The following is a 27,318-nucleotide window of genomic DNA, read 5'->3' as shown; positions in this document are numbered from 1 at the left end:
GCATGCTGTGAAATCTGTACATGACGGTTTAGTACAACCCCTAAATCCAAAAAAGTTGGGCCACTGTGTAAAAAATAAATAGAAAAATAAAAAGAGGTCAAGGAGTGTCCAATCTTATGAAGCCATTTTACTCACAGTAGAACATAAACAACATATCAGATGTTAAATGTCAGACCAGTTCAGGACCTGGACTCTCCTCCCGTGAAGCCATGCTGTTGTGATGGATCTGGTCTGTGGTTTAGCGTGGTCTTGCTGAAATAGTGGCAGCCTTCCCTGACAGAGACGTTGTCTGGATGGCAGCATATGTTGCTCTAAAAGCTCTCTCTACTTTTCAGCATTGATAGTTCCTTTCCAGATGTTAGAGCTGCCCACGCCATAGGCACTAATGCAACCCCATACCATCAGAGATGCAGGCTTTAGACCTGAGCCAGGAGAACAAGCTGGATGCTCCCTCTCCTCTTTAGTCCACAGGACACGGCGTCTGTGGTTTCCTCACAGCAAAACCTGGAGTGTTGAAATCTCAGCGTTAAACATTTCAGAGCTGATTTTAAGCCCCTTAGTGTTAATTTAACTCCAATCTGAGTGAAATAGTCTTCAGTATTGGAGTTAGTTGACTGTGTTAATGCATTCAGTGTTTAACTCTGTAGTGAGTCAGTTGGTCCAAACACTTTACTCTGCCACTTCAAATCTGGGTTGCAGAGTTTTCCCATCATGCGTTGTGTGTTTAGATGTGTTTTAGGTGTTGTTAGATGTATTTATGTGTTTTTGGTGGACTAATGTTGTTTTTGATGTTAGCTACATCTGCACCATGTGTGACATTGTCTGTTGAGACACACCCCAAATGTGGTTAGGCTTGATCTAAAGAGAGGAAATAAAGGCTGATAGAAAATGCCTCCCGATTTTGCAGAAGGCTCTTACCACCATGCCAAGCAGAGAATCCCTGACTTTCCTACATACTGTGTGTTCCATTTCAGACGACAAGTTGTGGTAATTATGGCAAATGTGCTATATTAAAATCTACCAAAAATCTTGTTGAGCAACAGTAACACTGGTTAGTGTTAGGGAGAGTCAATTTTTAATTCTGAAAATAGTCAATAATGACCCTTTATTAGTGTTAAGGTACCAACTCTCTAAAAATAGTTAAATCAACACTCTGTGGTGTGGACCCTTATATACACTGTGAAAGTGTTGGTATTAACTCTGACAGTGCTATTTTGAGTATGCAGGATTTGCTGTGCTCTGACCACAGAACAGTTTTCCATTTTTCCTCTGACCACAGAACAGTTTTCCATGTTTCCTCTGACCACAGAACAGTTTTCCATGTTTCCTCTGACCACAGAACAGTTTTCCATGTTTCCTCTGACCACAGAACAGTTTTCCATGTTTCCTCTGACCACAGAACAGTTTTCCATGTTTCCTCAGTCCATGTTAAATGAGCTTTGGTCCAGAGAAGACGGACCTCGGTGTTTCTGGATCCTGGTCACATATGGCTTCTTCTCTCCATGATCAGCTTTAACTGTCATTGGTGGATGGCACGGCCAACTGTGTTGACAGACGATGATTTCTGGAATGTTCCTGAGCCCATGCAGTGATTTCACTACAGAATCATGCCTGTTTTTAATGCAGTGGCCCCTGAGGGCCCCTTCAGCCTTGTCCCTTGCTCTCAGAGATTTCTCCAGATTCTCTGAATCTGTTGATGATATTATGGACTGGAGATGGAGGAAATTCAAAGTCTGAGCTGTTTTATGTTGAGGAAGATTTTTCTGAAATTGTTCCACTATTTTTAGCCTCAGTTTTTCACAGATTGGTGAACCTCTGCCCATCTTTACTTCTGAGAGACTCTGCCTCTCTAAAATGCTCCTTTTATACCCAGTCATGTGACTGACCTGTTGATGATTAACCTCATTAGTTTTTCATTAGTACCACTTACTTTTCCAGCCTTATGTTGCCCCGTCCCTACTTTTTTGAGATGTGTTGCTGCCTTCAAATTCAAAATAAGCAAATATTTTTCCTGAAATGTTAAAATGCCTCAGTTTAACATCTGATATGTTGTTTCTAATCTACTGTAAATCAGATTTGGGTTCATGATATTTGACAATCACTGACTTCTGGCTTTATTTACATTTTACACAGCGTACCAGCTTTTTTGAAAATGGGGTATTAAATGATGGTGATAATGAGGGGAGCTCACTGAGGACCTGAGGGCAGTCTGCTAGACTTTCTTAAGTTTTGAATGTTTACGTCTGTTGATTTTTGCTGTTGGCCGTTATCGACCTCGTTGTCTTTGTTAATTGGTTAACGATTCATGCAACTGAAGTTCTGATTGGCTCTCTCCACCTCTGCTTGTTTTAACAGATGGTTCTGTGGTTAAAGTTCAAACAAAGGTCAGCGCCGTGTCCTTTATAAAGTCATTAAACGACATTCAGAAAAAGGTCATAATCTTAATCTGCTGCTGTTTAATCCCTATAATACGCCCCTCTCTTTACATTAGCCCTGAGGAATCCTCATGTTCAGTTAAAATGTACAGATAAAGACGGAAAAGTCGAGCTGTCCTTTGGATTCTCCTCTCTGATGTGTCAAAGCTGGCGCTGAATGAAAACGCGTCGACTCCTGACAGATACCACGTCTCATGTTTGAAGGTTTTTATCTGACGTCCACATCCCGACCGCACAGAAACGTTCCTGAAAGCCTCCCCGACTCCGAGCGACGTGTTTAGAAACAATCCTGGGAGCAGAGAGGGATCAGAGCAATAAAAATCACAGCGGGCCGGGTTTATGTGCTGGAGAAAAACAACCTCCCCGGAGCCCAGGCCTCTCATGGTCCAAAGCTGCTAAGCTAATTAGCCTCGCTCTCAATCTAATCTGTGGATGCTGCGAGCTGCTTCTGATGTCTTTCAGCCCGAGGTAATGGACAATAATTAGCACCATTGATTTTCTACACTGGGAGGGGGCGGGGAGGGGCTGTTAATAGTCCTGAGAGGGGAGAGGGAGACGAGATGGACAGATGAAACCCACTGAAAACATCTCCATTAAAATACATCAGGAGGAGAGTTAGACGGCCGCTGGTACACAGAGTGACGGGAAAAAGAGGGATTAAAAGACGGACTAAGGAGAGAGAGAAACCAGGGAGAGAGGAGGCTTCTTGGAGATTTTAAGACATAAATAGAGAAATTAGATTGTTTGTTAAACTGCAGGAGGACGAGGAGATGATCAGGTCTGCATGAATCCTGACTTAAACCATCCTAACACAAACCTTTAGTTTGGATTCAAAAATAAAGTTCTAAGCTACCCCCCCGCTCTAGTAAAGCTGCCCATATGATACATAATGTGGTGTGGTTCCCTCCACAGAGCCCTCCTAGGAGACAACGCTAGCTAAAGTGTCCTGGCGAACGCCCTCCCACTGACAAAAGTCATCAAATGTCATTAGGGTGTCCTTCATGTGTACAAAACAAGCTAACGTGCTCTATACCATGACCTCCCACAGGGGTGGTTAGCTGCTATTCCACTGTACAACACATGCTTGAGCACCCTTAACACATCCAGTGGACAGACCCTGGCTAGGTGCCCTTAAGGGTCCCTTCCAGTGGGTCAAATATGGCCAAAAGCACTCCAAGTTGCCTTTCAAGAGGAAAAAACCTGGTTCAGGCCTCTACGCTGCACTGCAAATGGACAAAACACGTAAAGTCCTCAATACAGTGGAGAAAAAAATGCCCTCCAGCTCTCCTCTCAGTTGGCAAACACGGTTAAGTCCTCTTTACATTACCTTTCCAGTGGACAAACAAGGGTAAGAGCGCTTTACGGTGCCCTACAAACACACAAAAGTGTTTGAGAGCCCTCCAGGATGACCGTTAAGTGGACAAATGTGAGAGAACAGCCACCAGGAAGGCCTAACTAACATGATAACATGGCCTTCATATAGATTTATCCAGTGGAAAATTATGGTTGATCATTCTTTACAGAGAGATTCAGTGGATAAAACTGACCATCATGGGGACTCAGCGTTCTCTGTCAGAGGCTCTCAAATGTGGAACGCACCACCAACTGAAATGAAATGAACACATTCAGACCGTTAATAAAAGTGTCAAAACTAAATCAGAGATGTCAGCGTCTTAACTACTTCATGTCTGCTGTAATTTTATCCAACTATGATGGTGTTTTACCATTTAGTCTTTAACAGCTCTTATTTTCTGTCTGTGATTTTTATATAAACTTGAAGTTTCTCCTTCGACCTTTCTTGCTTCCTTTTCCTAAGAGCCTACAGTGAAACTAGCTTTATTCTCCACATGTGAAACACTAGGTTCTTTCAGCCTGTTAGTGAAAAGCTGAAGTTCTACTATGTAAATGTCACTGTCCCTATCACATACATTTAATAAATAAAATTAAAAAGTATTCTTTAGTCCCTTTACAGTGCCCTCTGAGTGGACAAACATGGTTTGGGCCCCTTTATAAGACCTTGAAGTTGAAAACTCATGGTTGAGTCTTCCTTCAGTGTTCTTCCAGTGGACAAAGATGGTTAAGGTCCCTGTAGGATGGCGAGACGTGGCTTAGAGCCCTTTACAGTGGACTGAACATGGAAAAGACAGCTTCACACTGCCCTTCCAGTAGAAAACATGTTAAAGAGTCAATTCTGATCCCTTCAAGTGCCAAAACATGCTTCAGTGTTGTCTGGGGCGTCATTCCAGCAGGAGCCGGATTCTGAATGTAGGTCTAACCTGAGAGTCCAACAGGGTCCACATTTAACCACAGACTGTCAACCTCAGTTTCAGCAGCAATGAATTATGACTCAGCACTGATCATAAATGATTCTGAGATTAAAAAAAGGTAAAAATGATCATTTTAAAGGCTCAAAATCTGAGATTAAGTCAAACTTATTAGTTCAATGTAAAAACAGGAAATGAAAAGTCCAAATAATGTTTTTAAAGGGCAAATATATGAGATAAAAGTCCAAATCATGAGTTTAAAGGTCAAAATATGAGCTAAAATTTAAAAATTTGAATCTAAAAACTTAAAAATATGAGAATTTAAAAATGTGAATCAAAAAGGTCAGAATATTGAAATCAAAAGACGAAGTCATACTTTTGAGTTGTAATTGTGACATGCAAAATTGAAAACATGAAAGGAAAACACTTTTACTTTTGCTCATTTTCATAACTTAACGAGGATATTTGAAATCAAGGTTTAGTTTACATTTTTATACTGAAGGAAACCTGCAGACCTCATACTGGTGGATCAGTTAAAATAAAAATATGATATGATCGTGGATTTGACTGTTCCACGGGCCGGATTTGGCCCCCGGGCCTTGAGTTTGACACCCCTAAAACATCCTGAGTCCGCCATGAGGCCTGACCAGCAGAGCAAACTCCTCTGGTCAGGAGCCGGCCGTACCCCGCACTTAAAGGATACAGGACGTTCCTTAAAGACTGCATGTTTGGATGCTGGTCTTCATTTTCAGCTCCAACTGTTCCTGTGTAAATGTCACTCCAGTCGTGCAGAAAGGAGCAAAAACAAAGTAAATGTGCAATAAGGTTGCTTTAAACTGCAAAGACGGTATGTTCTGATAGACAAACATAACTGCTGGATTCACGTAACGCTCAGGTCTGTTGTCGTTCTGCTGGTTTGTCTCTAAGCTCTCTCTGCCTCTCCTGCAGAGCTGTTTTCTTCTCCACAACAAAACCTCTTCATCAACAACATCCTCCTGTGTGTGCTCCTCTCTGATTCCCCCCTAAATGAGCTAACCCATCCTCTGTTTTCCATCTCAATGACTCCTCTTCATCTGGATGCAGCTGAAAGCAGCCAGTGCTTTGTCTGAATCACTGAGTAGTGTGAATGTACGGGGCCAAGTGTTTAGACATTTCTCTGACACATGTTCAGAATATCACTAACTTTACTGTCAACAAGATATGAACACGTGAGCACAGAACACTTCCAAACAACCTGCTGACCTTAAATTAGTTATTTCAACTAGTATTTCATCTTTCTGTGAATAAGAGAGCAAATAAACCCATAGTCTTCTATTCACTGTTGGTAAGAACCTTTAGAGTCTATACAACATTCCATCCTCTGCCTCTGAAGATGACATCATCCTTTAAAGTCTATACAACATTCCATCCTCTGCCTCTGAAGATGACGTCATCCTTTAAAGTCTATACAACATTCCATCCTCTGCCTCTGAAGATGACGTCATCCTTTAAAGTCTATACAACATTCCATCCTCTGCCTCTGAAGATGACATCATCCTTTAAAGTCTATACAACATTCCATCCTCTGCCTCTAAAGATGATGTCATCCTTTAAAGTCTATACAACATTCCATCCTCTGCCTCTGAAGATGACGTCATCCTTTAAAGTCTATACAACATTCCATCCTCTGCCTCTGAAGATGACGTCATCCTTTAAAGTCTCTACAACATTCCATCCTTTTCTGTACCACACAATACATATTTCCTTAATAGCATATCACAGTCTCCTTTAAAATCCTTTTTATGACAATGAGGGAGAAAAGCAGTTAAAGAGGCACCACTAGCCTTTAGCTGGTGGCTAACTGGCCCACCAAAAATTCCTATCAGCAGCACACAGCATGAACACAGAGGGGGGAGGTGCAGGATGGCATTATTAATCCATAATAATGCAAACTCAAAGATGAATAAAATGTAATCATGATGTGTTCAAATGTCACTCAGTTAAAGGTAAATGTAGAACAGCTGTTTGGAGGTGGCATTTGTTTTTTCTTATTAATAAAAAACATATTAAAGTTCCTCTAAAACTAGAATCTCTGCCTGCCAAAGAGCAACAGTTCAATAATCAGACAAAAGCATCAATAGTGGAGGTGATGATGGTCCAGGTCAATAAGGCGCACTGATTAGTTTGTCAATACCAATAAAAGCCAACGATCCCGTCCCTAGCTGTGGTCCTGGACAGTATTGGGTTTGTTTAGAACAGACAGAGTCAGAATAAGGGGCTGCTGCCTCAGTAACTCAGCAGTAATTCTACTGAAGGCAGAAGGGCTGACATGTTTACTCCTGCTGGTCGGCTCATCAGCTCCAGTGGCAGAGATGCCCATTTACCTGTTGTTCCTGGCTGCATTTTCTCTCCTGGGTTTATTTTAGGGAATGTATATCTGTGTGAGACTGTGCTCTGTTTCTGCAGGGCTAGACTCATACGTAGGCCGGGAAGTTTCACATGAATGCATATTCAAAACGCTGAGCATTAACAGAAGTTATGGTTGCAAAAAACTACAACACAGGAGGCCCAGCATGAATGCATATTCAAAATTCTAGGTTAATAAAAAAAACACAAACACACAGCTTTGGAACAGACGTGGCCCAATGGACACATTCACTCAGACAGACTACGGCGTTGGACAGCATTCAGGTGTAGCGTAGACTGAGAGATATCTGTTACACTAACAGTAACCTTTAGATACCATTTCACCCTCTCCCTGCTCTTTCTTAAACCCAGCCACAGTCTGACACAGCAGCTGTTGGTTGGAAAAATATGTTCACAGGTTTTCTGTGACATCTCTGCTTACACCTGTTTAAGAAGTTGTTTCATCAACAGTGGCTCACTTTTGCTTCATTAGCTTTTGCTAAAGCTAACATAGCTACTCTTGCTACTTAACAAATGTTTCTACATAAGCATATGTAGCTAAGCTAGCTATAGCAACATGAGCTTTAAAAAATGTAGCTAAAGTTTGTGTGGGTTTGTAGACAACTTTTGGAGAATAGCTTTAGCTAAATCAGCTACAAAACTATGTTGGTTACGTAGCTTACAGTTACATAGCTAACATAGCTTTGTTAGCTACATAGCGTACATTGCTAAAAGAGCTATGTTAACTACGTTTGCTTTGTTAGAGTATTTTAATGAAGGACAAATGTTTTACAGACTGTTTACATGAGCTTTAGCAAATGTAGTTAAAGATGATGTAGCTTCCTAGAGAGCGTTGCTAACTAGCTTACATTGCCACATTGAGGGCTTAGCTTTAGCTATGTCGACTATGTAGCTACGCTAGCTAACATAGCTACATAGTTTATGCAGTTAATGGAGCTACAGTGCTGAACAAATGTATTAGAGCACCCTAACCCTAACCACAGTCAGGTTTCTGCCACAGCTGCTCTAAATTAACAGCATTGGTAATTACCAACATCATGTTTGATGTTTCTGCAATGGTTAATACACCAACATGTAGAAGCTCTTTAACCAAAATGATATTTTTAATACTAAAATAGAATTATTATTGTTATCCATGAATTTTACAATTTACTGATTCACAAAAAAAAAAAGTAAAAATAGTAAAGCACATTAATATTTCTGATTAATGTGTCAAATTATAGTTATTTACTGTCATTCCTGAACAGAAAATGAGTTTTAGTGGTTGAATGTTATGCTTGATTCATTTCTGACTTCTCAGAGAAGCCCAGTGAGCCGGCTCAGATTTGGGTGAATTCAGTTTGAAATTCCTCATTCCTGTTCAAAATGGTAAAACGTGGAGAGCTGACTGAAAATGAAAGAGTCTGCATTAAAGCACTTCATGATGCTGGATGGTCTCTGAGACAGAGATGACAGCTGGCCTAATGCAGTGGTTCTCAATCTTTTTTCAGTCATGAACCCCTGTGAAGTATTTTTTCAGCCAAGTAGCCCCTAAACAGCGCAAAGCTTTTTGGCCAAAAAGAAAGACATTAAACAGCGCTGGGACAGCCGTCTGATTTAACAAACTTTGTAACTGATAAACAATTTGAAACTACAAACATTTTTTTCCAAACATTTTAAATGTTAAAAATGCTTGACTAAATTAATGGCACATCTTCTCATCACTAAATGTGGGAATTCAAATCAATGTATTGAAAACAGTGAGTGGAAAGGCATAAAACCATTTAGACCCAGAGGTGTGCAAAACTCTGATCGGCTGCAGCGATCTCTCTGGAACAAAAAACACAGAGCTAGAAAGAACTGAAAAAGACAGCTTAGTGATCTCTTCTCAGACCACTAAGCTGAGATCTCTTCTCAAACTGAAATCATGAACTTAGTTATAGATCAGCATTTCTTCACAAAAATAAATCATGAACCTTTTTTATGAATGGAGAGGTTGTGAATACAGTGATTGACAGGCATGTTACAGTGCGGGTCAAACCATTCTGCCATGGGGGAGACTCAGAGGGTTTTAGGGTCATTAAATCTAATAGCATACAAAATATAAACTCCACTTCATAAACTTAAGTCCTTACACTCCAGACACAAATTTTTCGTGCAAATTATTCCCACTAAATATTTACATTTCGAACCTGTAGCGTATCAATGCAAGCTTCCACACCTGCCACATCATTTAGCAGCGCGACATTGCTGCAGATATTTTTCAAAGTTTCACTCCGACGAGCGCACATGGTGGTGGTGGTGCCGATTTTTAAGGCAGACGTTCTCCTCTCCAACACCACCTGATGTTTGTCCTCTCCTCATATCTGTCTGTATCAGTTCTTGTGTTTTTGCCTCATGTAGCCTGGTCGAGAGGGAGACAGGCAGCAGGCAGCCCGACGTTTCCACGTGAGCACAAATGCACTACTCACACAGCTGGAGCTGTTTCCAAACTAACAGGACTTTATTCCAGTGAAATATTTACCAACAGTCTCCTCTGACCTCAGACATACAACTTCTAAATGCTGCGGACCAACCAGCTCACTGAAATGACTCCTCTGACCAGTCTGGAACACAAACAGGTGAGCCAGTCTGTGCGCTGTAGGAGAGTTAACTCCTCCCACAGCGACCGTCAGGTGTGCCCTTATACTCTTATTGATCATATCTGACACAGAGTGAATGAAAAGTCAGTCCTTCCTCTGACAAACGTGGCTGGCACAGTGAACGAAACCGTGAAACTAAACGGCTCTGACCTCCTGGCTGTGCGTAAAAGTGTCGCGTTACGGACGGGGTGAAGGAGGGAGAAACTTTTTATCTTCCGCTCCAATAAATATCACTGTTTATCAGAGGACAGAGAAAACACACCGCAGACGCTCTCAGCAAGAATGTGATTTTAGAATATAAATATCGAATATATTTTAAAATCGCACGTACCCCCAGGAGTGCCTTCGCGTACCCCCAGGGGTACACGTACCCCCATTTGAGAACCACTGGTGAAATACATTTGTCAGAACTGTATGTAAGTTATATAGGCTATGCCAGCTACATTAGCTGCATAGCTAGCTGGCCATGTTAGCTACAAAGCTTACATAGTTAAAAGAGCCATGTAAGCTACGTTAGCTTGGTTAGAACGTTTTCATGGAGGTTTCAGCAGACTGCTTACTCAGCTTTAGTAAACATTTTGTAATCCAGTTTTACAGGTCAGGTTTTAATTTTCCAGACCCTCCACAGAAGTTCAATCAGATTTTATTTCTAAAGTTTCAGCGTGTGTTTTTGTTTGAAACAGACGGCGTCTCAGATGTACGGTCTGAAGCCAGACCCCTCCCCCGTTTGTGTTTTGAACATGCATTTTTGCGCCTGTGTGCAGAGCATTCTGAATATACATTCATGCTGCACTTGTTTAACTGAAAGCATTTCAACATTTAGTCTGTGTAATGTGTGTGTTGTAGCTATTTGCAACCATCTTTTCTGTTGATGCAAAGTGTTTTGTAAATGCATTAGCTGAGACTTCCTGGCCACCGTAGATCTATATTCCCAAAACAAGGGAAACAACAGATCTCTGAACATTTATGGTCTCCAGACTGCCCTCCAAGAGGAACTATGAGGAAGATCATCAGGCTGTGTCCTACAGGATGTGAGAGTCCGGCGTGCTGTCACTATTATCAGTGAATCATTTTAAGACGCTGGTGTCAAATATTGAAAACTCTCCTCGTCCTTGCCGCTGGCTGTGGCTGGTTGTGTTGGTCTTACTGGAGCTCCACATGAGTAAAACATCACCCTGCTGATTTATTACATGCAAACACTTCATCACCCACCACTGGTCAAACCTTATTAGCGAGTCAGGCTGCACGTGAGCCGCACGAGGACGTGAAATTAGTTCAGACTTCAGCTCCAGGCTGTTCAGAGGACGCCAACTCCCGTTCAATTAATCAGCAGCATGGCGGCTGAAACACAGGCGCTGTAGTGGAGTACTGCTCTCCGTGTATTCATCAGGGTTTACCCTGCAGACTGTCTTCATGCTCATTAATGTACTCATTTAGTCAGTTTGGACTTTGAGGTAGTTTTGATTCATAAATAAAGTTTTTTATTGCTACAGCAGCAGATCCATGCAGGCAGATACACTTCACATGTTGGGGTTCTCTCCGTCTTCCTCACACACCCTAAAGCCATGCTCTTTAGGTGACTAAATTGCCCGTAGACGTGAATGTGAGCTGTAAACCCTGTGACCTCCGGCCCCTCTGTGACCTCAGTAGGATAACTGTTGTAATTAGCAGGATAAAAGCAGCATTTTCACAACAAAATCAAGATTATAAGAGTAAACAAGGACAAAAGTTATCAGCATCGCTCTCTGCTGAGTCAGCAGAAACTAAAGTTTTTAAGGATCTTACCCAGGACAAGCAGCATGTCAATAACATCCCCACACTGGTCAATAAATACCATTATGTGTGGATCTAATGGGCAGTAATATGGAGCAGGAGCCGCTAAAGAAGAGGCCTTGATGGAAGTGGATTCATGTGCGGACAGGCCAGAGTGACTCGACCATGAAACTGACGGTGGTGATGTTCGCTGAGAGCCAAAGACACTCAGAGCAGCATGGAGGTCAATAACATCAAGCTTTTATCTCCTAAACCCCATAAAGCCTGGCCTCACTCCTCTCTAAGTACTTTAAATAAAAGTATGGACGTCATATTCATACTTTATATCATGGCTCTCTGCCCAAGTCAGACCACGCCACCATCGCGTAGGTCAGGAGATCATTCATGGATCATTTGAAGACAAAACCTGGTCTACAGCAATTTTCTAGATCAGTGGTTTTCAAACTTTTTTAAACCAAGGCACACCAAAGGTTAAGCTGAAATCTCAAGGCACACCATATTTAAATCAATACAAAAAAGGCTTTTTAAATAATTCTACAGTCAAGGTGGCCTATGAGGGGAGATAAAGGGGGGCCCAGCCAACTGGAGATCATGGAGATGGCAAAAGGTGGCAAAAATGGGTTAAAGGTGATGAAAAAGCATGGCAAAATTTGGCAAAAATTAGCAAAAAGGTGGCAAAATAGTAACAGGAAAGTAGCAAAAAAGGGGTTAAAGTTACAATAAGGTGGTACAAAGGGGTTAAAAGTGGTGGGAAAAATGGCAAAAATGGCCAAATAATAGCAAAATGTGGCAAAAAGTGTCAAAACAGGTAGCAAAAATGGGTTAAATGTGGCAAAAAGTTCCAAAAGAGTGGTAAAAATGGGTCAAAAGTAGTAAAAAGATTTGGCAAGAATACAAAAAAAGCAGCAAAATTGTGTAAGTTGTCAAAAGAAGTGTCAGAAGTTGGTAGAAAAAATGGTTAACTTGGTTGAAAATAGCATGAATTAATAATTTAACACCAATTTCAGCCCAATTATAGCTTACCAAGCTTTTCAGCTCTTAATGAGGCAACTGTTAGCCAGGATGCTAGCACCAATGCTACTGATCCAACACACACACACTGATATCATCAATAAATCCCAACTGGGAGGTCCCATTCTCTGGGGTTTTTCAGGAGTCCAGATCTGTGGGCAGGCCTGGTCACAGTACTTGGCATAAAGTTGTAGTAATAACGTACGGTACAAATTCCCACGGCACACCTAGACCTGCCTTACGCCACACCAGCGTGCCTTGCCACACGGTTTGAGGACCGCTGGTCTAGATCACATCAGTCAGCAGGTTCACTGGAGGTGGAACAGTCCCACCTTCTGCTAGATTTCTTTAGTTGTCAGTAGAGATGCACCGATCTCAGATCCAGAAATCTGGTATCGGTTCAGTTCTGAGTCGAACGGTTGGATATGGGGTACGATGACAACGAGCCGACCCACAGTACCGTCATCAGACCACCAGCAGGCCTGAGAAAAAGAGGCCCACAAGTCTCTGTCTGCTCCCTGAAAGAACACAGACCCAGGGCTGAACCAGAAAACAAAACTTAACCATTTTTTTAGCATGTGCATCATTTCTGTGCACATCACTCCTGATGTGCACAGAAAGGCAGGACAATAAACTGGCCTACATGGAACCGTAAAAAAAAGTTATTGGCACAATCTGCAATCTCATGAGACCGCGTCATAAACACTGACAGTCAAACGAGGTACAGGAAGTAGTGGAGCAGAGTTGGTTCCTGCTGGTTTGAACTGTAACAGCTGATAGTATTCTGCTCTCTCATTGGTTTACAGAGTTACTCTCACACATCTGTGCACATCAGCTTTACCTCTCCAGATTACACAATCACACAGGAAACACAGGGTCGGCTGCAGGCCGCACATCTGAGACACGGCCAGCTCAGAAATACACGCCAAAACTCTGAAATAAGTCTGGATCAGACGTCTGCTCAACAGTCTGCTTACAGAAAAAAGCTCTCCCTCCATGAAAACGTTCTAGTGCAGCTTACGTAGATAGCATACGTAGCTACATTATTTATGTAGCTGACAAGGCCGATGTAGCTAAAGCTAAGCTCAGAGTACTGTGTGACCATATGTAGCTCAAGAATGTGAGCGTTAATCTAAAACCAGTGTTGGCTTCACTAGTGCATCATCAGGGTGTGGCGTCGTTTCAGGGTGAGGTTTACAGAGAGCACGCTCTTTAGACGAGTCAGTCAAGCTTTTCTCATTTCTGTTCCATCAGATGGAAACGACCCCGCAAACATCCCTGAGCTAAACTAATCTCTGATGCTGACATCAGAGATTACACAAAACACGGTCCCACTTTATTCTGAGTCATGTTTAAATGTACTCATTATTCATCATGACAGTAAATAAAGCAAACTCTGCCATATAACATCACTCATTTACAGCTGTATGAACTCTGCTCATAGTCTACATCAGGGCTGGCCAACTGGTGGCCCGGGGGCCACATCGGCCCTCCACCTCCTTAAATGTGGCCCACAGTCCATTCAACATACCAATAAATTTACATACCTTAAAAAACAGTCAAGCACTGTGAAAACTGAAACAGAATAAAGCAAATAAAAAATAATACATGTATATTTTCTATTTATTTAATTTTATTTGTATAACAATTTTTACTTCAGAATTTTTATAAATTTGTTTTGAATAAACTTTATTTATAAGTTTCTGAATTCATTAAAAAGTAATACATTTATTCATGAATTTCTGTATTTCTAATTCGTGTTTTCATTTATTTATTTATTTTTGTTCTTTATTGTATGTTATTTTATTTTTATTTTTTTCTCTTTTTATTTTTAGTTTCAGTATGATTTTTTCTGTTTTTATTAAATTAAAACCACAAATGTATTCACTTAATTCCTGAATTCTTAGCTTCATCATTTAATGTTTAATTTTTACATTTTCTATTCTATCTTATATATATATAATTTATGTTTTATATACTTTTCTTTTAATCTTTTAAAATTAGAATTTTTCTTGGTTTTTGATGTCATAAAAATATATTTCATTTTCAATTTCTTTTTTCAATATTTCCTTTCGAGTTTGATTCTATATAAATATATCTAATTTTTATTTTTGTGTCAGTATGATTTTTTTTCTGTTTTTATTACATAAAAACTGAAAGTGTATTACTGAATTTTCAGCTTCTTTAATGTTTGTTTCATTTTTACATTTTCTATTTTATCTTACTTAAATTTTATCACTATTATTATTATTATTTTTATTGTTTTAATCATATATTTACTTTTATGTCTATATACTTTTCTATTCATTTTTTTCAATTTGATTTATTTGTTTTTGATTCCATTAAAAAAATGAGTTTTATTTTGTTTTAATTTCTTTTTCAAAATTTCATTTTATGTTTGTTTCTTTTTAAATGTATTTTATTTTCCGTGATGAATTCATGTTTTTTTATTTTTTATGTAGTTGCCTCTTCTTTCTTCCAGTAAATTTAATTTGCTGCATTAAATTCTGAACTTTTTTGTATGAATAACTAGATGACCAATGTGTTTATCTCATCAAACTACCTATTTCTATTTGCACTTGAATTTAAAAACATAAATGCAGGTAAAATAGATTACCAGGAGAACGAACCTATAGCTCCTTTCATTGAAATATTTATGAGAATATCCAACCATATCCTTTGGCATTGACGATCAAACTAATGTGGTCGTCTTGGTAACCAAAGTCCCCCATCCCTGGTCTATGTGTTTTAAATTGGGCTGAAATGTGCCTGATGAAGACCAAAACAGACTACAGAACATAAAAGTGAACATTTGAGTACATCACAATTTTAAAGTGGTGCAGAAAATGAACAAAGTTCCTCCATAAAACAGACCAGAGTGTAGGGAAATAAATGTTTGGTGGTTTCCTGAAGAAGACCTCCAGACCCCCCAACCTGAAATACCATCTATGAAATGTAGAATATTTAAAAAGTCAATGCACTGACAATGTGAGGGACACAGAAGACAGGAAAAAGAGAACAGACTCGTAAACACAGTATTTGTGCATTTTGAAAATTACATGGAAATATACTGGCCATCTTTATTTGCAGCCTGTTCAGAACAGTCCTAAACAGGGAGTGTAATAATGTGAATATTCCTTTGTTGTACTACATTCCTGTCCACCAGTCCTCCAGAGCATTAAAACATGAAAGTATAAACCACATCAGAATAAAGATTGATGCTGTTTTGTTCCAGATGAGGTGTTCCTAACCAGCTGCAGGATCAGTCTGTTCTGCAGCTCTGGACTCCCTGAGTCCTAAACGGTGTGCTGACAGTTTCTGCATTTTCTGTGCGGACGCCTCTATGAACACATCCTCTTCTTTTTAAAACCAGCTGAGGGAAAGCGGCCATGTTCCCGAGCTCTATGATTGACTGCTCATGGAAAACGCTTCTCAAATATTCGGCTGGCGTCGACATTTCCTTGCTGACAAATGAGGCCATTAAGCAGCTGTGGCCGACATTTCTGCAGCCTGACAAGTGAATTCACCATAACAACTGATTTTCTGAGTTGCTGGGTCACAGCAAATTATCAACCAGTGAATGTGCTGGTCCAGGACTGGAGAGAGAGCGGCAGCGAGTCTCTTTACATCAGACTAATGAAGACTGAGAATAAATGTCAGCCTGCGAAGAAATAACCATCAGACTAGTAATGATGATGTGGTGACACGAAGACTAGAACTATGGAAGAAATAACCATCAGACTAGTAATGATGATGTGGTGACTCGAAGACTAGAACTATGGAAGAAATAACCATCAGACTAGTAATGATGATGTGGTGACATGAAGACTAGAACTGTGGAAGAAATAACCATCAGACTAGTAATGATGATGTGGTGACACGAAGACTAGAACTGTGGAAGAAATAACCATCAGACTAGTAATGATGATGTGGTGACATGAAGACTAGAACTGTGGAAGAAATAACCATCAGACTAGTAATGATGATGTGGTGACTCGAAGACTAGAACTATGGAAGAAATAACCATCAGACTAGTAATGATGATGTGGTGACACGAAGACTAGAACTATGGAGTAAATAACCATCAGACTAGTAATGATGATGTGGTGACACGAAGACTAGAACTGTGGAAGAAATAACCATCAGACTAGTAATGATGATGTGGTGACACGAAGACTAGAACTATGGAGTAAATAACCATCAGACTAGTAATGATGATGTGGTGACACGAAGACTAGAACTATGGAAGAAATAACCATCAGACTAGTAATGATGATGTGGTGACACGAAGACTAGAACTATGGAGTAAATAACCATCAGACTAGTAATGATGATGTGGTGACACGAAGACTAGAACTATGGAGTAAATAACCATCAGACTAGTAATGATGATGTGGTGACATGAAGACTAGAACTGTGGAATGTTGTTCAGTCTTAATGTGAGACTAGGACAGGAAAATAGAGACTAGTATTTGGCTCAGCTTTAATATAACGGCCCAAAAATTCTCTTTGGCTATAATACACCACAAAACGACAGGTACGATCCAATACACTAGGGGCTGCATAAGATACGACACCATATGGTCCAACAGCTTCAAAACAATATAATACTAAACAATATGAAATGTGTGGCACAATACATTACGATACGTATGATATCGTACAGTCGGTACCGCACTTTGTTTTGTATGGTATGAGTGGTACAATACAAGCAACACAATAGGTAGGGTGTGATGTTATCTTATACAATGGGTATTTTACTTCTGACACGAGGTGATATGATAAATGAAGGATACACAACAATATGATATAATACAATAAGAAATATATGATACATATAAACAGAGGTGCCATGAAGCTGACCAGTCTCTGAGAGTCAGAGAGCAGCAGATGTTGGGAGCAGCTCCTCAGCTTCAGGACAGGGTGACTGGTAAATCAGAGGCAGAAATACAGAACATTATTCTCTGAAACCACAGCAGCTTTACTGGGAGAAATGTCTGGAGCGTACAGAGGACTCGACTCTAACATCTGTCCTCTTTGCGGCGAGGAGCCTGGAGGACGCCGCTGACAAAAGAGCAGCGGGGCGAACGATTACATTTACATTACTCACTCCCATTAATCTGTGACTCTATGAGTGATATCACAGGGACATCCACGATAAGGCCCACGGAGAGATAAGGAGGGGAATTACAAAGTGCTGACCCAGCGGGCGCCGCACGGAGACCATCGATCAACTTCATGACGCAACGGCCAGAGAACGTGGAGAGAATATTTAAAGAGGAGAGAGATGAAGGTACGATGTGTAGAGATAACGGGGCAACTGAAGGAAAATATACTGGGTATATGTAGGACATATACCTGAGACATAACTGAGACATAAATAAACTATTTTAAGTTGAAGGCGGAAAAATTGTTTAAAAAAAATGTATACATGTTTTAATCCAAGGAAGCCCTTAATGGAAAAGCATTTGTACATTTTCTTTACTTCTTTATCACTTGATTTATTTCTCTTGTAGTCCCCGAGCTGAAAAATAGTCTAACAAACTTGGAAATGAACTTAACTTACATTAGTAAAGCAGCATGGCATGTCAGACGGGCCTATCACTGATTCACGGGTTAATGTCCCAGTAAAGTGATAATAAATGAAAGGTCACTGTTATGAACCCCCAGGGGTCAAATTTCAGCCAAAAAAATCTCTACATTTATAAAAATTAAGCTTCAAAAACATGAAAAATGAAGCAGTAAAATCTGGTGTGGGTGTGTCTGTTGAATGAGCTGAAGCCACGCCCACTCAGGAGAAAGGGTCCTCTCAGGTGAGTAGGCCACTAACGTTATCTGTTAAACTAACATGGCTGATCTCCACATAATAAACTAGAGAAGCACTCAGAGAGCAGACCTCTGCCATTAGCCCTATCTCCCAATAGTACAGAATCCTTTAAAAAAATTCCTGGATCCAGACGGTGATCCGGATCAGTCCCAAAATCTAATCAGTTCTTCCTTATGCCATTTCTGACATTTCCTGAAAATTTAATCAAAATCCATCCACAACTTTTTGAGTTATGTTGCGAACAAACTAGCTAACAAACCCTGCTGATCACATGACCTCCTTGGCGGAGGTAAAAATAAAACACACTGTTTAAAGTTTGGTTTCAGTGTGAGACGGGGAGAGAGAGAGGGGAGGGGCGAGTGAGCGAGAAGGAAGCAGCAGACGCTGCTCTGAATGACTGATGAGAAAATTCACATAAAATAATGTCAGCGTCAGTGTGCAAACACGATTAGAGCCAAGTGAGTTCATTTTCTTTTTCATGTGGGAACTTTTCAGAGGAAATAAAATGAACTCAGTGTGTGACGGCCTTTACAGACATGAGGGCTGAAACTGGTCGTGCTGGTAGAGCGTAGAGGGTCATTCCCCACTGGAGGGCTGATGACATCACCAGTCCACATATTAGCCCTGCCCACATTAAACTCAGCCAGGAAAGAGGTCAATAACTTTCTAACGGTCTGAATCCAGAACTCAGTCACATGTAGATCTCAGTGTTTTCACGTTTACAGCAGCCTTACTCTAGCACACGGGTGTCAAACTCAAGGCCCGGGGGCCAAATCCGGCCCGCGGAAAGATTATATCCGGCCCTCAAGATCAAGTCATATTTGTATTCTAACTGGCCCACCAGTATGAGGTCTGCAGATTTCCTCCAGTATAAAAATGTAAATTTCAACTTGATTATTTTAAATATCCGTGTTAAGCCATAAAAATCTGAAAAAGTAAAGCGTAAGAAAGATTTCATAAAAAGTCAAGGAAGAAATTAACTTGTGTTTTATTTCATATTTTCGATTTCGCATCTCAAGATTGACTCAGACTTATGACTTTTTATTTCATACTTTGACCTTTTCAACTCATAAATTGGACTTTATAAGTCACATTTTTATCTTTTAGATTCCCAATTTTAAATTTTAAGTCATATTTTGACTTTTTCAACTCATAATTTGGACTTTATAAGTCACATTTTTATCTTTTAGATTCCCATTACTGGTGAAAATGAGGTTGACAGTTATGGTGAAATGTTGACCCTGTTAGACCCTCAGGTAAGACCTAAATCCAGAATCCGGCCCCTGCTGTGACTGAGTTTGACACCCCTGCTCTAGCATATCTCAAGTGTTCAGACACAAACTTTAGGATTTCACCCCCCAGGGCTTTAATATCAGGGTAGATGATGTCCAGACAGACTCACAGTTAGGTGAGTGAGAAAATGACTTCTTGGGCTCAGACAGGGCCATAAAGAAAGGCGAGGGAGGCTCTGCCACTTCCACACTGACGGTCCGTCGGAGCGCTGAGACACATGAGCCCGTTAGTACTAGGAGCAGCCGCTCATCAGGCCACAGGCTCAATGCACAACTGCACTTGGTCCAAATTAAACCACAATGCCCTACCTTGGACTGTGGCCTGAGGGAAAATCCAAACTAAAGCCACTGAGTGTGGGAAAAATGTGCTCTCAGTGGCTTTAGCTGCTCCTCAGCTGCTCTGGAAGGCCGTGAAATCACTCCCAAATTTTGGAATCAAGGATTTCTTCTCACTTTTATCCTGCTGAACCAAACAGTGAGCTTAAAACAGAGGTAGGAACAGAACCGTGAGCTCCATGAGCCGCCGCAGCCCTACTGGAGAAAGGAGACCGCTGTGAGGTTAGACACTTAAGGGCTTTTATTTTGAAATGGCCAGGAAGGGGGAGTCTCTCATACCAAAGAAGGACAAAAACCTTTGCTGCAAACGCTCCTATTGAAAGGAGAAATCCAAAAGCATGATCCCTTGTGAAATGTAGGCCTGGTAATCTATATTAGAGGAATGACGCTAATACATACAGGTTTAATGTGGCTGCACATGAATAAAAACACTGCATCATTTATCATGTCTCAGAGATGTGGAAGGTTGTTTTTGCAATGATCTGATTTTTATTGGAGCCGTTGTAGTTCAGTCTTAGCAGTCACCATTACCCATGTGTTTCCACTGAACTGAATATAATGGGTCTGACCGCTGGAATAAAAGCTTGTGTCCTGGTCTAGTTTCCAGTCAGTACAGTGATTTTATTGGACAGGGCAACGTTGGGTCTTTAGATATCCAACAGTCTGAGATCAGAAAGAAACACAAACAGACCATGAGTCAGAGACGCTCTGATTCCTGTCAGTCGGCCTGTTCTTTGGCACCAGTCGGAGCTTTTTATCGTCTGTTAATTCAATTTCCTCCTCAGAGCAGCCCATCGACACGGTGAGATCCCCGCTGTGCACATCATTACGCTCATCTGAGAGCCTGTGTGTAAATGTGAGAGAGTAGATCCATGTGAGAACACGACAGTAATCAACTATGACCTGGAGCTTCACAGATCCTGGATCTGTTAGACCCTGTCAGGTCTCTGGTTCATGGTCCTCCTGCTGTTCTCCTGAAAACGGATCAGAGGAGTAAACCACATTCGTCATTCATGGAGATCAGATTGCTGTAAAGCAGCGTTACTCAATCCTGCTCAACCGAAGAGCCAAACTGTTGAAAAATGCCTTTGCAAGGCCCACAATGTAAGTGACAAAAACTGATAAAAGTGGCTATAAAAACTAGTTAAATGTGGCAAATAATGGTCAAGCAGTGGCAAAAAAGGGGCAAAAAGGGGCAAAGTAGGCATACAATGGCAAGAAGTGGGTGGAAAGTGGCAAAAATGGGTAAAGTTACCAAAAAGGAGTTACAGGGGGCAAAAAAGGCCAAAAAACAGCAAAAATATGGCAAAAAAATGAGTTTACAAGTGACTAAAATGGGTAAAAATGTGGAAAAATTTGTCAAAAAGCAGCAAAGAGTGGCAAGAATGCTTAAAACAGTGGCATTTAATGGCAAAATGTGGCTTAAATGGGCGAAAAGCGGCTAAAAAGGGGAAAACATTGCAAATAGAAAAAGCAGGATAAAAGAGGCAAAAAGCTGGTGGTAAAAGTGGGATAGAAGTAGTAAAAATAGGCAAAAAGAAATGGCTAAAGTGGAATTAAAGTAGTAGGAATGGATTCAAAGTGGCAAAAATTTGAAAAAAAATGGCAAAATATGCAAATAATATGCTGTTATTTGTATCTTGCCTCTCTATGTGAAGCACTTTGGTCAGCCCGTGCTGTTTTTAAGTGTCCTATATAAATAAATTTGATTTGACTTGATTTTGATTTGAAATAAGGGCGATGGAAATATACTAGTACATACAAAAATAAAGGTTGAAAATGAAAGCCAACCGTATTAATGTGGGGACTCAAACTGATCAATGTGACTTGTAATGGATAATTCTGAGGTAATATTTTCCTTTTTAAAGGTTTTCTGGGGAACAATATTTCAGATTAAGACATAAAAGAGCGACATGTGGCTCCAGAGCCAGGCGTTGAGTATCACTGCGGTAAAGACTCTTTACTGGTTACGGTAAAATGATGACAGTTTGTTTAGCTCTTTTCTAGTCACCTGACTACTCAAAGCTCTTTAACAGCACAGGTCACAGCTACATTCAGACCACATTCACTCACCGATGCTGAAGGCTCCTCTGACCTCTGACCCCTGGCCTTTAGAATCAACTAACCCCAATCAAACACGTTCAAACTCTGCAAACGGGGGTTGTGCGTCTTTCCCAAGGACACTCTGACATAAACCTGGAGGGAATCAAACCCTCCACCTCCCAGGTGAGAGGTGACAACCCTACCTTCAAACCAAACCAGGTGCTTTGACTCTCCAGGCAGCAGCGTGCTTCTAAACCCTGTAAGGTTGGAGACAGACGTGCTGTTTTACCAGGCATTCACACACGTATGGAGTCATTATTGTCGCAAAACTCAAGAGTGTACTTTAACATTTTGACCTCTCATTCAGGTTTCTTCTGCTTGTTTGTGAAACTGACACACTGACTCTATTTTTCTGCACACTAGAAATCATGTTCTACTCCCAGATTTTCTGACGAACCAGCCAATGGGAAACAGGTATAGGACGGACCAATCACGTTAGCTCTGCCCTTTGTTGCTGTGCTGTTCTCCTTTGATCTCACTGAGAGAGTCCCAACATTCCATCACACTCACACACACACGCACACACACCCACACCCACCCACACACACCCCCACACACACACACACACACACACACGGTAAAAGTTTAGTAGCCAAAAATCATCATAAACTTTAATAGGGATTATGAAAAACCTGTAACAGTAAAAAAAGTGAGTGATTGGTCCGCCCTCTACCTGTTTCTTATTGGTTGGTGCAGTCATGGCATAATTTTGTAGCCAAAACCCAGAAGTAAGTGTCACATGTGTCCCCTCTGTGGGATTTTTCAGTGGGGTTTAGGATCATCACTGAAAATAAGACCTGTGTCCAATAGAAGTTTATGAACCTTTAATTCATAAAGATAATATTCATAGATTCATAATACAAGAATCATATTTGCCTCAGAAATATTACTGGCAAAAGTAAAAAGCTAACGTCATGCTTTATTTAACTACAACACGGTCGACTGAATTTAACGCCATCACCTGAGTGTAGGAGTGAGCGCCAGGCTCAGGGTATGACGTCTATGGTCCCGATAAACGCTGTAGCCCTAGTTAGCTGTCCTTAAGCAACCGCCGTTATTAAGACGTGGAAAGATTTACACTTCAAAGGTGAGGCACTTTTCTGATGTATTTTATATCATAGGACAGTGGTTTTCAAAGTGTGAGGCGGGCTTCCCCTGGGGGGCGCCACAGAGCTTCAGGGCAGGCGCGGAACCATAAACCAGAAAAAGGTGATTTGTTTTGCGAACCTCTGCTGTGCATGGAGCAACACAGATAAACGTATAGTTACTATAGGGACTATGATATAGAGCAGTGTTACTCAACCAAACAGCCAAATTATTGAAAATACCTTTGCAAGAGCCCCAATCTAAGAGGTGAAAAGAGGCAAAAACAGCTTGAAGTAGCAATAAAAACAGCTGGCAGGTGGCAAAAAGGTCAAAAAGCAGCAAAAAATGGGTGAAAATGGGGAGAAAAAGTGGTCAGAAAGTAGCAGAAATGGGTGAGAAGTGACAAAAAATGAGTGGAAAGTGACTTAAATGGGCAAAAAGCAGTCAAGAGTGGCAAAAATGGGCAAAAAAAGGAAACAAGTGGTATGTAATGGCAATGGGTAGCTTAAATGGATGAAAAGGAGCAAAAAATGGTTAAAATAAATAAATAAATAAATGGGATAAAAGTGGCAAAAATTGGGAAAAAGTGACAAAAAGATGTAGCAAAAAGGAGCAAAAATTGGGAAAAAAAGGGATATCTGATTTTAAAAGGTAGCTTAAACGGGCAAAAATGGGGAAGAAGAAACAAAAAGAAGTCATAAAATGGCCAAAAAAAATATGAAAAGGGTATTTTTTAATGGCATCCTAACTGAATAAGAGGGAAAGGCAGATGTTTAAGGACATTTGCAAACCAAAATGTCCAAAATATATTAATGTTAAAAATGGTTAAAGACTAGACATAAATGTTTGAAATGCTGTTATTTAATTTTTTTTTCGATTTGAATCCTTTTTGGGGGTGGGGGTCCACCGGATGGGTCAGTTTTTCTTAGGGGAGACTCACTCTCACACACGTTGAAAAGCCCTGTCATAGGATAAAACGTTAAACTCTCTTGAGTCTGTGCTCACCACAGACCTTATCTCAGGCATTTAACCTAAAACTCTAAATTTCCATAGACTTCCATAGACAGGAAGCTGGAAGTGCTAAAATGCTAACCCACTTCTGCGTTGAAGGACTCATTCCTGCACCTCTCTATTAAACGGCTCATTTTAAAATCTAAGGGCAGAAACACAGTACGATTCAAGCGTGCAGAGAAACTTTCTTACATGTGGCGAGGCAATTCAGATAAAATCTGAGCACAAAGAGGCAGTTTAGTAACCTTGTAAAGCAGATGGATACGCCCGTTTCTGTGTTTCTCACTGGCGAATCCATCTTCAAAGCTCCCATCTGAACCGTTCAGCCCGGTTAGAAAGTGACAGGACCAATGAGCGACAAGGGGCGGTACTTTCAGGCACGGCGGAGTCTTGACGTAAGCAAGCAGCAGCAAGAGGCCGGTGTAATTATGGAGGAGGAGCTTAGCGTGGATGCTGCTGAATCAGAACTTGATGACATTGCATCATTAAAAGAAGAACGAAGAACAGCGGTGAGTTTTCTTTTCAAAAACCACAAAAGTCGAGTACTGACATGTCTACAGTCGCCATGGTTACTGTTATGCAGTTCTCATGGAGTTTGCTCCTCGGTTGCGGCTACGTCACGTGTTTTGTTGCTCTGATTGGCCCGTAAAGATGTGACAGACAGAACGTTCATCCATCCAGAGTTTTTTCTCAAAGGCTCTGCCCTTTCCATAACGCTGTCTATTGAAGGTTTTTCAGATGGAGGTGTGAAACAAATCCAAACATGGGCGGCGAGCGTCTGAACACAGATAAACTAGAGTGACTAAAGGTGACTTTCTGTTCCTGCAGTGTCTGTGGTGGTGAAATGTTTCTCTTCAGAGATTAGATGCTAATTATCAGCTAGCCACGGACACCAACACCCTCAGGCCACATCCACACCACACTCTTTAATCCACACACCACCAAGTTCGGCGTGACAGTCGACACACTTTAAAGAGCGGCGCCCTGAGGGAACCTCTCCCACAACGTTTAATAAAGACCATTTTTCTCCTCAACAACATTTCATGATCCACAATCAGCCCACAGCCCTTCACGCCGCCCCCCCGCTCTGAGAGTCACACAGGGGAAATGGGTTTAGATTGTGTGTCACTGGAGGACCGGCTCTATTAATTAGAGCTTGATTAAATGTTGATGAAAAGGCGACAGTTACCGATGATGTACAGGACTGAAGATCAGATCTGGTCTCTGATTGGTTGGTTTCCTGTTGTCCTGTCCCATCATGTCCCCTTATCATCCCCTGGTTCTTTTCAGAGCACTTCTACCCGCTTCACATTCACATTCAATACAAGAAGCTGCGACACTTCATAATAAGGTCACAATATTAAAAAAGCTAGAGCAGCGTTACTCAACCAAAGAGACAAATTATTGAAAAATACCTTTGCAAGAGCCACAAACTAAGAGGGGAAAAGTGGCAAAAACAGCTTGAAGTAGCAATAACAATAAGTTAAAGGAGGCAAAAATGGTCAGAAAGCAACAAAAATGTACGGAAATGGGGAGGGAAAGAGTCAGAAAGCAAAAAAAATGGGTGAGAAGTGACAAAAAAACTATCACTGTATCATCATTTCAGGGCCAAAGCCAAAGGTCATCGTTCATCAGAAGGTCCCAGAGATAACACTGCAATGACAGCTGCGAGCAAAGCCTGCAGCCATCGTTGCAGGAGCCTAAGCTGCTACCTTACCTGAAGCACCTGCCAGCAGCAAACTGTAGCTTAAACAATCAGGGGCAGTGTCCAGAGCCAGCTGGCAGCGCCTACAGCCTCATTTTCAGAGCACTTCTTACCAGCGCTCAGTGTTGCTACTAATAAAATGAATCCTGCTTTCCTCATGAGAAACTGTAACGTTGTTTTAAAATAGCTCTATATGCTTCATATTTCTGTATATCAAGAAAATATCACACAGAAGACATGCAGCAAATGTGAGGGACTCCTGGCCTGTCACAGGCAGCAGCTGCTGACCTGAAAACTACCCCTGGAAAAGAGTGTGTTTTCAGCAAGCTGCAACCTCCAGTCCTGAAAAATGAAGCCAATGCAGAAGTGCAAAAAATTGCTGTACCGCGAGTGTCCACTAGAGGCTGGCTGCAAGAACACCGGAAGTCCCGTTTGGACACATGTTAAACAGCCAGTTTTGACACAAGGGGGTTATTACTGTAAATAAAAAAGTTATATTAGTTTATTTTTCATTCTTTAATTTTTTCCTTATTTCATCAACTTGGGCCATTAACAAAAATACCAAATACTCAATAATTTCCATGTTTTTTAACCCTTTAACTGCCATGTTTGTAATGTAAACAAACAGCATTTTATGATGAAGAAAAACACAAATTGATTTTTTTCAAGATATTACACTGAAAGTGAATAACTTATTTATGGATGATTGCAAAATGATTTTTTTGCTAGTTACTACAAGAAAATAAGAGAACTTATTTTTTGATTATTGCAGACACACTCACAGACTCACACACTGATCTGCACTGAAACAAAACCTCAGAGAGTTAGTGAAAAGGGGAGCAGAGGGCAGTAGAACACTGAAATCTGGTGGAAAAACATGTACTTCCTGCCCTCGCCCCTATATGGTAAAAGTGATATCACAGGGTAAAAAAATGGTCCAGGTGCAAATGTAAAGCCCCAACTCTCAAATGAAGCCCAGAAACCAGAAAATGCATGATTCATGCCTTAATGGTGTATGGATCTAAAGAAGTGGTTTGAATGGGTTTGAATGGGGACTTTTACACAGCAGGGATATTAACGCTATAAAAAGGTTTACTTTATTTATGTTGGGCTGATTGTTGTGGCTGGGACAGAATCTTGAAAATTGTGCAAAAATGAACAAAAATACAATACATGATAATATTAATTGTGAAAGAGGACAAAGTTTTTAATTAAAAAATATCAATTAAGTGTTTTTTGGCACAAGGGATACCAGAGGGTTAAAGAGGCAAAAATGGAATAAAGCAGCAAATATGGGTAAGGAAAGGAAAAAACAGCAAAAACTGGCTACAAAAGTGAAAGTTAAGTTTGGTGTGAAACAAATGTGGTAAAACTGGTGGAAACAGCGATAAAAAGGGTTAAAAAGTGACATGAATACATAATTTCAACACCAGAACCAAATCATAGCT

The 27,318-nt window shown here is 40.7% G+C and overlaps 1 protein-coding gene across 5 annotated transcripts in view; it reads right to left on the bottom strand.

The window, feature by feature from the left end:
- LOC121505433 (E3 ubiquitin-protein ligase RNF123) overlaps positions 1-27,318 on the bottom strand; it is a 252,243-nt gene that overhangs the window by 121,023 nt on the left and 103,902 nt on the right. The window lies entirely within an intron of this gene.

The sequence above is a fragment of the Cheilinus undulatus genome, linkage group 3, assembly GCF_018320785.1.
Source record: "Cheilinus undulatus linkage group 3, ASM1832078v1, whole genome shotgun sequence".
Lineage (NCBI taxonomy): Eukaryota > Metazoa > Chordata > Actinopteri > Labriformes > Labridae > Cheilinus > Cheilinus undulatus.
Note: the sequence above shows the minus strand (reverse complement) of the source record. Positions and strands in the feature narration are given on the sequence as shown.